Genomic DNA, 14,665 nt, shown 5'->3' with positions numbered 1-14,665 from the left:
AATTCCTGCGGACCTGGTGTCCGGTAATTCCCCGTCTAGTCCTTGTGACTTATCTTTTACCCTTTTCTCAAATTGTTCTCGCTTAAGTTCTTCCCGTAGTGGGACTTCTGGAGAACATTGGTCTACGTTTTGATCGTCCTTCAACCCTTTGTTACCCTTGTGCTCTGACACTTTTGGTGGGTTGGGTACAGGAACGTAGCGAACGGGTCGATTGTAGCGGTAGTCATGTTGATGGCTACGTATTTTACAGTTATTTCGACCGCGGAGGTTATTGGAATCAGGGTTTCGTGGTAGAAACTGTTGTTGTGCGTCATCTCTCGACGCTCCAATACCTGATAATGCACCCTCTAACTGGAGTGAGTGCTCCTGGTTAAACTTCAAAACTGAGTGGTCAGGGCTCTTAGCGTTGTGAACTTTTGATGCCTCAAAAGCTGTGCTTGCAAGCTCTCTGAGTTGTAAGATAGGCAAGCCAACGTGGGCTGCAGGGCCCAAGTAGGTAATGAAGGTGGGATACATGTTCGACAGAAACATTTGTTTGAATGGTAACAGCTCTTCCATTCCTGTTTCTGTGAGTAGGCCAAAGTAAGCTGAACGAAGCCTATGATAGAAAGCTTGTGGGTGTTCGTTCCGAGCTTGTTTGACGGTGTTAGCCAGTGAGCTATCGTGTTTGCGAGTCGCAGAACCACTGAATTCTAATTTCAAAGCTGTGGCAAGTTTAGCATAGTCATTTAGCACGTGTTGCTGTTGTAGACGAATGAACCTCGTCACGTGTCTAATCGACGTTCGCTTCAACAGGTAAACCCTGTCAGAACCCGTAGCGTTCGGGTAGCCACCCAACGCGTCCTCTATGTCAGCTAGGAACGTCTCAGTATCGTTAGGCTGACCTGGAACGGGGTCAAAGGTGGGGAAATTCTTGACGAGTTTGTCAAGGTATTCCGCGCCAAGCGGGCGGAGAGGGTTGGCTTCATCCTGTGGAGAGATTGGGGCCGAAAGGCCAAGAGAAGAAGCCAAGCCTTGTTGTTGTTGGCCAAGAGGCGCCATATTACTCAGTGCCGAAGGGCCAAGAGGAGAAGACTGAGGGACACATGAGGGAGGCAAAGTCTGAAACCTATTGTCTTCACTCCTGTGAGTACAGGGCTCCGGTTGCTTGGATGGGTAGTCGCGCTGTAGAGCGTGACCATTCTGGATTTCCTCCAGATGGTACCTAAGGGTGGAATTCTGCTGCATTGCAGAGTCCACTTGAGCGCTTAGAGTACTGATTTTGGACCCGTGAGTGTCACACCTGCTCCTTTCGGTCTCAAACTTATCTGTCATGGTTTGCAGATAGAGGTCTTGAGTACCGAGCGAGAGATTCAGTGATGAGATTTCCTCTGCTTGCTTAGAAATCAATATTTCCAACCTTATCACCTGAGTTCTCTCATCATTCATTTGGTCAGCGACTTCAATAAGTTCTGCTGATTTATCATCCAACTTTGTCATTGTGTTCATTAACTGATCGTCTTTGGTCTGCAGCGCTTTGAGGAGCACCATGTTATTTTGAGTAACATTCAACAAAACAGCATGCATGTTGTCAAGTTGAGCGCTCCTGTTTGTAGATAACTCTTCAGATTTATCTAGTTTGGCGTGGACATCATCGTATTTAGTTTTGGCTAAATCGAGTTGTTCCTGTAGCATATGATTTTGTTCCTGTAGAAAACGATTTTGTTGAAGAGCTTGTGCTTGTTCATCGTCATACGTTTTTGCAATTACATTTAATTGTTCAGTTTTCAAACGCAGTTCCATAGCTAGCAGAATTTTTCCCTTTTCTGCATTTGTCATTGGTTTCCCGGTTCTCTCCACCTGTCCCTTTATGTCTACCGTTACCTGCTCGTGCTTCAGCTGTGCACTGCGGTATTGGACAGATGGCAATCTCGGATGGCAAGACATCAGAGCTAGACTGGAGAGAACCTTTACGAGGCCTGCGCCCGATGGTTGATTTTGGAAAACATTGTTGTCTGCTTTTCCACTAATGGCATAATTAGGGTTGTTATCGCTGCTGAGGTCAGAGATCAATCCATTTACGGGTGGAGGTTCACTAATTAGCGGGCGAGTGGGAACCACCCCCTCTGATAGCTTGCACATTATTAGAACATTTGAAAAGAAAAAATGTTTTTCCTAATTTTCCAAAATTTGGTTTTGGAATGTGGAAAACTGCAAAGACAATTTTAATCTATTTATAGACGTTAATGAACCATCAGTACTGTACAGTACTGTGGAAGTTGGACGTGAATGAATTTGCCAAAAGCAAATTGAATTAATCAATGCCAATGATTAGTCCTACCTGGGTAGGCTATCTGGGTATTAAACTTGAATTACCTGAGAGGTTGCTTCATCCCGGTTAATATGCAAAGTTTAAGTTGTCTCATTTAATTGGAAGAACCTAGAAAGGTATGTTCGACAATTTAACTAAATAAATTGAATGAGACGATAATCCATGCAATCTCCATTGATTGGATATCATAAGTGTAAACCGTAGTTCAAATGTTGGGACCCTTCACCACTAGGGTACGCTTCTCCCTGGGGCTGAACGTCAGTAAAGGGGTTTTACTGACTGTGCCTTGCTAAAGCAGATTTTACTGATTAATCTATTTATGATATATCAAACCTGTATAGGCTATCTGGGAATTAACTTTCAATTAACCTGAGAGCATTGCTTCATCTAAGTTAAGTTTGGAAAAAGTTAATCATGTCTCATTGTAGACGCCCAATCAATTTTGGATCTTATTTGAAAGATCCACTTGAAAAGGTAAATCTGGCAATTTCACTTGTTAGTTAAATTGAATGAGACGTCATATCCAGTCAATTGTGATTGTCTGGATATGTTACCGTGCTCCACGTTTGAATTTCCCCTAGAGATGTACTGGCAATTCTTCACCACCAGGGTGCAGAATGCTGAAATTAAACGGAAGTACAAAGGTCGGACTTCCGTCGCGCTAGCGGAGAAATTTTAAACGTGTTACGGTGGAGGGTAAAATGTTCCCTCTCTGTTAGCTTACCCGTAATGCTAAGCTATTGCTACTTGGTTCAGGAGTATCCTTCCAAGCACCAAAATAGAAAAGGGTGGGTTTTCTAGTGACGTCTCACCTTAATCGACAGCATATTCTGCTGTCGTTTATGCTGACCGGAGCGACACGGTACTTAAATACAAAATACGCATACGGTCTGCCCACACTGTCTTAGTGCGGTAGGCAAATTATTCGGCTCGGTTTACCGGACAGTTAACTTCGAATTTCTAACCTTACTCTAGAAGTTAATATTGACCGACAGAAATAGTACCGTTTGGCCTAACGGACTAAATCTGGAATTTAATCCTCACTGCTATCGACATAAGACCGGACCTACTCTAAATAGCTTCTCTCAATGGAAAATGCACAATCACTTTGTTTACATAGCAGGCTGTTTGTACAATTCTGTTTGCACAATTAACATATAGAATTTCACAGCAAAGTCCAATTCTATCTTAGATTCCTCGCACGGGGGCTCCAAATGTCGTGTCTTTGGGGGTACCATTAAACGGAAGATATGTTTATCAATTAGCTCCCTGTAATTATTATCACGCGATTAAACTGATTAATCGTTTAATTGTAATTAACTAGGAGATCGGGGCACCAAGGAGAATATTCAGATTACAAAGCTATAATTTTCCTAATATAAACTTTCCTGTACTATAATATTATATTCTATTATAGTATAGGCCGATTATCTTCTAGTTTCAATGGTGTATTTTACCTCTAGTCCAGTCTCATTCCAAACGTCGTAAATTGTTGTATCTGCACGAACCCAGTCTTTACTAAAATCATCCATACATCAATTGTCTTAAAATCATTTATTTACTACACTAAGTAATTAACAGAAAAACATACAAACAGCAACTATCATCACAGAGGATTGGTAGAGGAATGTGCCCTTGTGGGCTAAACAGGCAGGTCGGCCTGTTGAACAATGGATCATAAAAGGTCAGCTGTGGCACACAGAGTTCATTAATATTAACAATTGACAATTGAAGGCTCACTCATTCGGGAACAATTGCAATCAATATATATTTACGCTCAGTGTGTCGTTCTGATTCTTGTTGGAGAGTAGTTCTGATGGAGAGTCTCTCTCTCGGTTAGAATGGATCTTTCAAAGCGACATTCATTAATGTCGTCATCGAATGGTTGTTTCGTTGGTCTTCGCGTTCAATGATATAATTTACTTAGCTGCAGACTAATAATTAATATCAAAGACTTGTTCTTATTCTGTCAGTATCAATAGTCTAAAAGTTAACCACGTGGTATGGTTCACTTTCAGTAGAGGAAAGTCTTTGACTTGTTCTTATTCTGTCAGTATCAATAGTCTAAAAGTTAACCACGTGGTATGGTTCACTTTCAGTAGAGGAATTGGAAGGTAAAACCTATTAGCCAACGGAGTGTAGGCCTGGTCTGGGGAAATGTAAATCAGGGGGTGTTTTATAGTGCCCATAGAACATTGGTCTACATGGACAAGTTCTGGCCTGGTTTAGATCTTATCTGTCGGAAAGATATCAGTTTGTCTCTGTGAATGGTTTGTCTTCTGACAAATCAATTGTAAATTTCGGTGTTCCTCAAGGTTCCGTTTTAGGACCACTATTGTTTTCACTATATATTTTACCTCTTGGGGATGTCATTCGAAAACATAATGTTAAATTTCACTGCTATGCGGACGACACACAGCTGTACATTTCAATGAAACATGGTGAAGCCCCAAAATTGCTCTCGCTAGAAGCCTGTGTTTCAGACATAAAGAAGTGGATGTCTGCAAACTTTCTACTTTTAAACTCGGACAAAACAGAGATGCTTGTTCTAGGTCCCAAGAAACAAAGAGATCTTCTGTTGAATCTGACAATTAATCAGGATGGTTGTACAGTCGTCTCAAATAAAACTGTGAAGGACCTCGGTGTTACTCTGGACCCTGATCTCTCTTTTGAAGAACATATCAAGACTGTTTCAAGGACAGCTTTTTTCCATCTACGTAACATTGCAAAAATCAGAAATTTTCTGTCCAAAAATGACGCTGAAAAATTAATCCATGCTTTTGTTACTTCTAGGCTGGACTACTGCAATGCTCTACTTTCCGGCTACCCGGTTAAAGCACTAAATAAACTTCAGTTAGTGCTAAATACGGCTGCTAGAATCCTGACTAGAACCAAAAAATTTGATCATATTACTCCAGTGCTAGCCTCCCTACACTGGCTTCATGTTAAGGCAAGGGCTGATTTCAAGGTTTTACTGCTAACCTACAAAGCATTACATGGGCTTGCTCCTACCTATCTTTCCGATTTGGTCCTGCCCTACATACCTACACGTACGCTACGGTCACAAGACGCAGGCCTCCTAATTGTCCCTAGAATTTCTAAGCAAACGGCTGGAGGTAGGGCTTTCTCCTATAGAGCTCCATTTTTATGGAATGGTCTGCCTACCAATGTGAGAGACGCAGACTCAGTCTCAACCTTTAAGTCTTTACTGAAGACTTATCTCTTCAGTAGGTCCTATGATTAAGTATAGTCTGGCCCAGGAGTGTGAAGGTGAACGGAAAGGCTGGAGCAACGAACCGCCCTTGCTGTCTCTGCCTTGCCGGTTCCCCTCTTTCCACTGGGATTCTCTGCCTCTAACCCTTTTACAGGGGCTGAGTCACTGGCCTACTGGTGTTCTTCCATGCCGTCCATGGGAGGGGTGCGTCACTTGAGTGGGTTGAGTCACTGACGTGGTCTTCCTGTCTGGGTTGGCGCCCCCCCTTGGGTTGTGCCATGGCGGAGATCGTTGTGGGCTATACTCGGCCTTGTCTTAGGACGGTAAGTTGGTGGTTGGAGACATCCCTCTAGTGGTGTGGGGGCTGTGCTTTGGCAAAGTGGGTGGGGTTATATCCTGCCTGTTTGGCCCTGTCCGGGGTATCATCGGATGGGGCCACAGTGTCTTCTGATCCCTCCTGTCTCAGCCTCCAGTATTTATGCTGCAGTAGTTTATGTGTCGGGGGCTAGGGTCAGTCTGTTACATCTGGAGTATTTCTCTTGTCTTATCCGGTGTCCTGTGTGTATTTAAATATGCTCTCTCTAATTCTCTCTTTCTCTCTTTCTGTCTTTCTCTCGGAGGACCTGAGCCCTAGGACCATGCCTCAGGACTACCTGGTATGATGACTCCTTGCTGTCCCCAGTCCACCTGGCCGTGCTGCTGCTCCAGTTTCAACTGTTCTGCCTGCGGCTATGGAACCCTGACCTGTTCACCGGACGTGCTTGTTGCACCCTCGATAACTACTATGATTATTATTATTTGACCATGCTGGTCATTTATGAACATTTTAACATTTTAACATCTTGACTATGTTCTGTTATAATATCCACCCTGCACAGCCAGAAGAGGACTGGCCACCCCTCATAGCCTGGTTCCTCTCTAGGTTTCTTCCTAGGTTTTTGGCCTTTCTAGGGAGTTTTTCCTAGGGAGTTTTTCCTAGCCACCGTGCTTCTTTCACATGCTTTGCTTGCTGTTTGGGGTTTTAGGCTGGGTTTCTGTACAGCACTTTGAGAATATCAGCTGATGTACGAAGGGCTATATAAAAATAAATTTGATTTTGATTTGATAGAACAGCTTGTCAAATGACGCCTGGTCCTGTATGGGTCCCTGGGGACGTGCCTATGACTGAGTTAGATTTGGTTACAGAAATACAATTCTATCACATTACATCAGTACAATAGCATCTCAATGTCTTACAAAAGCTTTATCCTTATTAATACATTCCATACACCCATATGATGCAAGTCTTAAGCTGAGTCTATTATATAAACAGTTTTATGGTAATATGGCTATATTGTCTCTTCTGAGTATCACAAAATTGTACCAAGCGGATCAGTTCGTAGCTGGATTCTTCACCAATCTTCCATACCTTCTCCAGAACACAAAATGTTGCTTGGCTCTCCAATTCTATGAGTTGGAAGAATTTCCTGTGTCTCTCTATGGGCCATGTGGCCAGAGACTCTCCTGGAATTTTAGAGTTTTTACGACCCTTTACACACAGGGTGGATTGGGTGCAAAAGGGAGGGGTCAACTGTCCTCCCTGTACCAAAAGAGGCCAACGTCATGACACCAGTTTCAGCTTTAGCCAGCACCATCTTCAGATTAGCCTTAACGTTGGTAGCCCTGCCCCCTGGTAAACAGTGTATGATCGCTGGATGATTTGTTTTAAGTCTAATACTGCGGGTAATGGAGTCGCCAATGACTAGGGTTTTCAATTTGTCAGAGCTAATGGTGGGAGGCTTCGGCGTCTCAGACCCTGTAACGGGAGGAGTAGAGACCAGAGAAGGCTCGGCCTCTGACTCCGACTCGCTGCTTAATTGGGAGAACCGGTTGAACGTTTCTGTCGGCTGAATGAGCGACACTGGTTGAGCATTCCTACAGCATTTCCTTTCAGAAGCCATGAGAAAGTTGTCCGGCTGCGGGGACCGTGCGAGGGGATTTATACTACTCTCTGAACTTACTGTAGGCACAGATGCTATTTCATCCTTTCCTACACTTAAATGACCCTTGCCTAACGATTGCATCTGAAGTTGGGCTTGCAGCACAGCTATCCTCGCCTTAAGGCGATCATTCTCCTGTATATTATAAGTACAGCGACTGCAATTAGAAGGCATCATGTTAATGTTACTACTTAGCTTCGGCTGGTGGAGGTGAAAAAGTTGAATGAAAAAAAGTAGAGCGAGGAAAATCAAAAAATATTAACCGTAATTAACAAGTAAAAACCGTAAATTTGGCAGGTAGCAAAGTAAGGTTGGCAACAAAACGCACAGCAGCACGTAAACAAGTCTACAAGTTGTGGCCGGAAATTACGTGTCTAATAATATGTGCACAGGTAAGATCAGGGATATTGCCTCTGTGTATTGAAACAGGTCGGTATTTGTCAGCACACAGGTGTGTCATCATTGTCAGCACACAGGTGTGTCATCACAATACCTGTATGTGCTACAAAACTTCCATTGAGCAATTGGACATAGACAGAGTTTTCTGTTTAAGGTCCAGGGGCTGTATGTATCAAGCATCTCAGTATAAGTGCTGATCTAGGATCAGTTCTGCCTTTTTGATCACAATGAGAAAATCACATTGTATTGGTCACATGCTTCATAAACAACAGGTGTAGACTAACAGTGAAATGCTTGCTTACAGGCCCTTCCCGACAATGCAGAGAGAAAGGAAATAATAGAAAAGTAAACCGTAATAATACAATTAATAATAAATGACAATGAGTAATGATAACTTGGCTATATACACGGTGTACTAGTACCGAGTCGATGTGCAGATGTATGAGGTAATTGAGGTAGATATACACATGTAACTATGAATAAAGTAATAGATAGTAAAAAGTAGCAGCAGCGTATGTTATGAGTCAAAAAAAGGTTTGTGTAAAAAGGGTGATGTACTGGGCCGTATGCATGACCCGCTGCAGTGCCTTGCGGTTGAATGCCAGGCAGTTTCCATACCAAACAGTGATGCAGCCAGTCAAAATGCTCTCAATGGTGCAGCTGTATAACTTTTTGAGGATCTGAGGGCCTATGCCAAATCTTTTTCTCTCTGCTCTGCATCTGAATGCAGTCCATATGAAAGACAACACAAAACAGATGGGTGGGGCACTCCAGTGGACTGTATGATTATAGCCTGTTTAAACATCCTAAATGCACCCTATTCCCATTCAAGGCTCTGGTCAAAAGTAGTGCACTATAGGATATAGGATGCCATTTAGGACACAGCTTGTTTCAGAGGGCACCCTGCATGTACAATACACTACCTACTGAAGAAATACACCAGCCTCTGTTGTTGTTGGACTATTCTCAGCACCTCTGAAGAGCCACATTGGTATTTTGGGTCAAATGAAAGAATTACACTCTCAAAGTATGTTATGGAAAGGGAGTTGTAAAAAGACAGTAGCAAACAGAGTTTGTGGTGGTAGAACCCAAGGAAAGTTGGGTTCTCATGTAGCTCAAAAAGCTATAAAATAAGAAACAAATTCTAGCACACTGCATTATTACTAGAACTTCTTTAAATGCTGCCTGTGTATCACAGTTTACTATTTGGTTAGATGGTTAACAACACCACTTAGCTTTTGCGATTTGGTTGGTAGGTCTTCATTTCTCTCTAACCCCAATACTAGACACACACTAAATAGACCCATCCTGTCATGTGGGATACAGTCAAGTGACCCTGCGGTTCACATTAGAACAATCGCATGCATTGATTTTGCCCTCGTGACACAGTCAAGGAAACAGGAAATGACGTCATTGATTTCAGAGCCCTGTAGGGGAGTCCTCTTCAGATGGACAGTGTAGTGACAGTTTGTTTTCATAGTCTTGGACATTCACAGTCTCTTGCCTCATTAATGTTGGTAATAGCCTAGTCATTGATTTGAAGTGGAAACTAAGGCTCGCACACATCGTATCGAATGTGGATCTAGGAGGAGTATTCCTTCCTCCTGTCCTCTGTCCCATATTCCTTCTCCAGCTGCACAACACTCTACTCTTAATACTATGTCATATCAGCGTAGCCTCTCCTACTCTTCTCCTTACCCACACAAGCACACAGCCATCAGTCTCTCTCCTCCTTCTGGAGACATAGTAGTGTAGAAATGCAGGGAAGGCCAATTCAATCCTAATCCTTTATCGAACACAGCCCAATATGTGCTTGTATGAAAATGATTAAATGGCTGTTTCTGACAGTTAGCCTATTCTCCATTCTGTTCGGTGGGAACTGGGTAGTCATGGCAGGTGTGTTTGTTGAGATGGTGCTACACAGACACTCTGGGAGGTTAAGCAGAGGTCACTGTGATTTACTGTCTCAAGGGCTTACCAGAGAGGGGCAGTCAGCTTCAGCCACAGCCATCACTAACTAACCCACTCTGTCCAATCAAAGTTCTATCATCCTGAGACTGAGTCTGAGGGGGGTTGTGATAAAACCTCTCCACAAAATGGAGGATGTAATGGATACACATACACATAGATTATACAGAGGCTAGAGCCACCCCATAGACTTCAGACTTTTCTATTTTGAAAAGCATATCTCCTCCAAGATAGCATAACTATCAAGGTCTTTATTTAAATCCCTGCCTCTGTCCCTACAGCTTATGACTCAAACAAATGTAGCCTATCGTTTACCTAATTTATGTTTAGGTGGCATAAATCTCATTGATTTGACACCTGTTTCTCTCTGTGGTTTTGTCTCTCTCTCCAGATGGGCCTCTACTCTGACCCTCCCAATTGCAGTCACGCTGTCCAATCAGGTGTGCTCCATGAAGGTTAAAAAGTCATGACCTTAACCTTTCCCCAAGCTCAGAGGGTAGAGCTCAGCTCAGGCTCCATTCACCTGAATGAACAGGCTGCCCACCAAGGTACTAACAGTCATCTTTGAATGACTTTATGCATCCCAAATGGCACCTTAATCCCTTTATAGTGTACTACTTTTGAAAAGAGCCCTATGGGTAATAGGCTAACATTGGGGACCCAGATAAAATTTGGGACACAGCTATTGCTTTGTTTAAATATGTTCTTACACTCCTTTGACAGTTGATTCTGCCTCTCATGTGTGGATGCAAGCAAGAGTAGCTGCTGCATGAGCAACAGCCAATGGGGATCCTAATAAATAAATCATTCAACAATTCTTCACACATTTCAATTGTCCTTTAGTGCAAACCTATTTTCACTTCACACTAAAGGACCTGGTGGAATCTCCCCTGTCCGTCCCTCCTCAACGGCCTCCTCTTCCTCCAGAAGCCTGGGCCCTGGAGTTGGAGAGGGCTCTCTCAAAGCAGACTGACAGATTCCTCCACCAGGTGCAGACATTTGAAGAGCTCCTGAGGAGAGGGAAACTCAAACCGTTTGAGCAGATGGAGGTATTGTTCTGATATTTATCTCCCATGAGTCTTGCAAATAGAGGAGCATCTCCAAGTGCTAAATAGCCAACTATTATAGAAAGGGTCTATTAGAACATGCTGTGTAAACTGTTCCATATGGTGGGAATGAGAACATTCAAGTGTGTGTGTGTGTGTGTGTGTGTGTGTGTGTGTGTGTGTGTGTGTGTGTGTGTGTGTGTGTGTGTGTGTGTGTGTGTGTGTGTGTGTGTGTGTGATAGGGAGTTGGAGGGCCGTATATTCCAGTGTGGGATGCGCTTGGAGGAGCTCAAAGAGCAGCTGGAGCAGACTGAACAGGACTGACCCACCTCAGAGGCCCCTCCCACTCTACCGCCTTACCCCACCTCCTACTCCATGCCAGCAGGGGGCAGCAAGCACATGCCACTCCCTGAGGTACCATGACAACACAGCTACTGAAGAAACTACATTAGATTATTCACTATTCTATACTATCTCACAGAATGGAGGCCTGCCTTTCGAAGAGTGTTAACCTCTGTCTTGCTTACTCTCTCTTTCTCTTTCTCTCTTTCACTATCTCTCTTTCTCTCTCTCTCCCTATCTCTCTGTCTTTCTCTCTCTCACTAGCTCTCTCTCCAGAGCCCAGTGTTACCTCTCCCTGGGGAGTCGGGGGGGGGGGGTGTTAGCTCGGCTAGCGGAGAGAGCGAGGGAGTGGAGGGAGGGATGGGAGAGGAGGAGGCACTGCCGTCCCTTCTCCTCCATCCTTTAGGTCACAAACACAAACGTGTAGAGAGAGACTTCAGCTTGCTGATGTACCAGTAAGACTCCACCAATTTTAGACTCTTTGAGATTTGGAGAAAAAAAAAATTTGGGATATGGACTTGCATTTGTTTTTGGACAAAAATTATAAGAAATTAGCATTTGGACACAGTGGCCAGGTAAACAAAACCAAAGCATGGATTGCTGTCTTACCTTGTCCATAGACCACTTACAGAGTAAGGAAATATATAATTTTGTAATTTGGGTGAACTATCCTTTTAAAGAAGTCTTGTCTGTATATGTTGAACAGAAGTATTCTAAAGTAGCCAATTGATCAATATAGTAGTAATGTCAATATCAGTTTGCTTGTAAATACCACATCCAAAGGCTCTGTCTCTTCCAGTTACCAGTTTCAGGGAGGTGCCCAGACTGCTAGACCTGGATCTGACAGAGGGAGACCATGACTCTCCTGATGCAGGAGAAGAAGCCACACATGCAGGCGGTGAGGGGACAAGAGAGGGACCACACCCAGGGACCAGGAGGGAGGAGGGAGGAGGGCCACACAAGTCTCCCTCAGAGGTGAGTCTGAACTCACTGCACCAGGGTTGTATTCACTAGGAACCAAACTGAACCAAACGGATGCAAACGGGCTGAAACAGAGAGTGACTATCTAAATCAAATGTATTTATATAGCCCTTCTTACATCAGCTGATATATCAAAGTGCTGTACAGAAACCTAGCCTAAACCCCCAAACAGAAAACAATGCAGGTGTAGAAGCACTTGTTGTGGTTTTACGTTGCAAAACGTTTTGCTACGGTGTGCAGACTGTGCACTAATGAATTCGACCCAGGACAACACTGCCTCTAAATGCTGATCATAAACTCTTACCCAGCTCCTGAAATGTATTATTTTTTTAATACTCTATCATTTGTTTTCAGACAGCCAATGCTAGGTCAGAAGGACGCTACATTCATCCCAATGGCAAGACCAAGGACCAGCAAATCAGTTCTTTGTTCCCCTAAGGACCTCAGCCAATCCACTGCATTTCATGGCTCGCCTGCCAATGACAGCAAGAGGTCAGAGGTCAGGAAGTCTTGTGGCAGCAGCCTCACCAGTCTGGGGGAGAGTACTGCGTCAGAGAGGAGGGGCTCCAAACTGCAGCCTGGGACCAGGAGAGTGTCATCTCAGGTCAATTACTTGAGAGACTGTATCAAGCTTCCATTACATTTTTGACTGCTTATTCACCTATCTGGTGTCTGCTGTGAAAGACACAGTCATGACTGAAAACACAATGTAATTGCATCTAACTTGTTTCCAAAACATGTTCAACCAACAAAGAAATATCTGAATTTTTACTTTTTAATAATTTAACTGACACTCTTATCCATAGCTAGGTGGGACAACCACATATCATAGGCATAGTAAGTACATTTTTCCTCAATAAAGTAGCTATCAGCAAAGTCAGAGCTAGTAAGTGGGGGAAAAGTGTATAGGTCTATGCATATGAATAATAATGTTGAATAATAAGAATGTTGTTCATTTATCTTGACAATTCAGCAATATCTTCTAAACCAGCAAGAGTAACTTGTCTCTCAAACCCTCTGTGTGGAATAGGACAGGATCATCTCACCAGAGATGTGGGCTCTGAGAGCAGTCACCTGACTCCTGCAGCACCCAGTCCCTTCCACCAGATGGCCACAGTGAGGTGAGCTACTCTCCTACTCCTTCCCTCTCTCCAGTCAGTGACTTGGCTGTAATTCTCACGGAACCTCACATCACATTCCTCACACTCTCTCTCTCACACACACACACAGCTCTGTACCTTGCCCTTACATTGTCCCTAGTTGCCTATCTAAACTCCTTCCCTGTTTTGTTCCTAATTATAGTTGCCTAAATCAAATCAAATTGTATTTGTCACGTGTGGCGAATACAACAGGTGTAGTAGACCTTACAGTGAAATGCGTACTTACATGCCCTTAACCAACAATGCCGTTTTAAGAAAAATAAGTGTTAAGAAAGTATTTACTTTCTATGGAGGAACTTTGAACGTCTTTGAACTTCAGAGTTGGTTTAACGTTGGACCGTAGCTCAGATGAGCAGTAGAATTAAAAACATGTCTTACCTTTTTGTAGCTCATAAATCCAATGATAACGTGATAACTATGGTATCCTTAACTAGCATTGAAAAAAGTTAATACATTCTTTTAAACATCTCTCCCTAATTTTTGAATCATGCTTGTAACGTTGTCAGGAGGCTACAGTAATCTATGTAACGTTGTCAGGAGGCTACAGTAACCTATGTAACGTTGTCAGGAGGCTACAGTAACCTATGTAACGTTGTCAGGAGGCTACAGTAACCTATGTAACGTTGTCAGGAGGCTACAGTAGCCTATGTAACGTTGTCAGGAGGCTACAGTAATCTATGTAACGTTGTCAGGAGGCTACAGTAACCTATGTAACGTTGTCAGGAGGCTACAGTAACCTATGTAACGTTGTCAGGAGGCTACAGTAAGCTACGTAACGTTGTCAGGAGGCTACAGTAACCTATGTAACGTTGTCAGTAGGCTACACTAACCTATGTAACGTTGTCAGGAGGCTACAGTAACCTATGTAACGTTGTCAGGAGGCTACAGTAACCTATGTAACGTTGTCAGGAGGCTACAGTAACCTATGTAACGTTGTCAGGAGGCTACAGTAACCTATGTAACGTTGTCAGGAGGCTACAGTAACCTATGTAACGTTGTCAGGAGGCTACAGTAATCTATGTAACGTTGTCAGGAGGCTACAGTAACCTATGTAACGTTGTCAGGAGGCTACAGTAACCTATGTAACGTTGTCAGGAGGCTACAGTAATCTATGTAACGTTGTCAGGAGGCTACAGTAACCTACGTAACGTTGTCAGGAGGCTACAGTAACCTATGTAACGTTGTCAGGAGGCTACAGTAACCTATGTAACGTTGTCAGGAGGCTACAGTAACCTATGTAACGTTGTCAGGAGGCTACAGTAATC

General features: G+C 43.4%; 1 long non-coding RNA gene across 1 annotated transcript; it reads left to right on the top strand.

Annotated features, from left to right (window-relative positions):
• Positions 1-10,744: 10,744 nt before the first annotated feature.
• LOC123726132 (uncharacterized) lies at positions 10,745-14,215 on the top strand. Its single transcript, XR_006758456.1, has 4 exons — positions 10,745-10,920; positions 11,160-11,331; positions 12,059-12,234; positions 12,595-14,215. It is a non-coding gene; the product is annotated as an uncharacterized lncRNA (long non-coding RNA).
• The last annotated feature ends 450 nt before the right edge of the window (positions 14,216-14,665 follow it).

Source organism: Salmo salar, chromosome ssa01 (assembly GCF_905237065.1).
Source record: "Salmo salar chromosome ssa01, Ssal_v3.1, whole genome shotgun sequence".
Classification (NCBI taxonomy): Eukaryota; Metazoa; Chordata; class Actinopteri; order Salmoniformes; family Salmonidae; genus Salmo; species Salmo salar.
The sequence above is the reverse complement of the archived record's forward strand: the minus strand, read 5'-3'. Positions and strand labels throughout refer to the sequence as shown.